Raw genomic sequence first — 1,569 nt, 5'->3', positions numbered from 1 at the left:
CCCCCATTAACCCCCCTATACTTGTGGGTCTGGCCCCATAGGCCCCCATTGACCCCCTTAACTTGTGGGTCTGGCCCCATAGACCCCCATTGACCCCTATACTTGTGGGTCTGGCCCCATAGGCCCCCATTAACCCCCTATACTTGTAGGTCTGACCCCATAGGCCCCCATTGACCCCCTCTCCCATACTGGGGGGTCTCTGAGCCCCATTGACCCCATATTTGGCCCCATATTTGGCCCCCATTGACCCCCAAGGGCTGGAATCCCATTGGGCTCCCCAACTTTGGGGTCTCTGAGCCCCATTGACCCCCATATACTTGTAGGTCTGGCCCCATAGACCCCCATTAACCCCCCTATACTTGTGGGTCTGACCCCATAGGCCCCCATTGACCCCTATTGACTCCTATACTTGTGGGTCTGGCCCCATAGGCCCCTATTAACCCCCTATACTTGTAGGTCTGGCCCCATAGGCCCCCATTGACCCCCTATACTTGTAGGTCTGGCCCCATTGCCCCCCATTGACCCCCCTATACTTGTGGGTCTGGCCCCATAGACCCCCATTGAACCCCTATACTTGTAGGTCTGACCCCATAGGCCCCTATTGACCCCCTCTCCCATACTTGGGTGTCTCTGTGCCCCATTGACCCCCATAATTTGGGGTCTCTGAGCCCCATTGGCCCCATAGGCCCCCATTAACCCTTATACTTGTGGGTCTGACCCCATAGGCCCCCATTAACCCCTATACTTGTGGGTCTGGCCCCATTGCCCCCCATTGACCCCCCTATACTTGTGGGTCTGGCCCCATAGGACCCCATTGACCCCCATTGACTCCCTCCCCCATACTTGGGGGTCTCTGTACCCCATTGCCCCCATTGCCCCCCATACTTCTGGGTCTCTGTGCCCCATTGACCCCTCATGTCCCCCATTAACCCTTATACTTGTGGGTCTGACCCCATAGGCCCCCATTGACCCCTTATACTTGTGGGTCTGACCCCATAGGTCCCCATTGACCCCCTATACTTGTGGGTCTGGCCCCATAGGCCCCCATTGACCCCCTATACTTGTGGGTCTGGCCCCATAGGCCTTCATTGACCCCCTAAAACGAAGAGAGATATTGGGCCAATGCGGGCTCAGAGACCCAAATTATGGGCCAATAAAGGCTCAGAGACCCCAAGTATGGGGGAGGGCGTCCATGGGGGCAATGGTGGGCCAGACGTAGCCCCAAAGTAATACAGGGGTTTAATGGGGTCAATGGGGGTCAATGGGGCTCAGAGACCCCAAATTATGGGGGCCAATAAGGCTCAGAGACCCCCAAGGATGGGGTTCAATGGGGCACAGAGACCCCCAAATAATGGGGGAGGGAGTCAAATGGGGGCCTATGGGGCCAGACTCCACTAATATAGGGGTATGGGGCCTATGGTGCCAGACCCTACAATTAGCGGTTAATGGGGCCTATGGGGCCAGACCCAACAAGTATAGGGGTTAAATGGGGGCAATGTGGCCTATGGGACAAGACCCAGCAAGTATAGGGGGTTAATGCTGTGGCCTATGGGCCATGACCCACAAGTA

At 56.7% G+C, this 1,569-nt stretch overlaps 1 protein-coding gene across 1 annotated transcript in view; it reads left to right on the top strand.

Moving 5' to 3' along the window:
- Window positions 1-1,569, top strand: part of LOC107307214 (phosphoenolpyruvate carboxykinase [GTP], mitochondrial) — a gene marked incomplete at its 3' end in the record, with an annotated part of 25,771 nt that overhangs the window by 15,074 nt on the left and 9,128 nt on the right. The window lies entirely within an intron of this gene.

This window comes from Coturnix japonica, unplaced genomic scaffold (genome assembly GCF_001577835.2).
Source record: "Coturnix japonica isolate 7356 unplaced genomic scaffold, Coturnix japonica 2.1 chrUnrandom511, whole genome shotgun sequence".
Lineage (NCBI taxonomy): Eukaryota > Metazoa > Chordata > Aves > Galliformes > Phasianidae > Coturnix > Coturnix japonica.
Note: the sequence above shows the minus strand (reverse complement) of the source record. Positions and strands in the feature narration are given on the sequence as shown.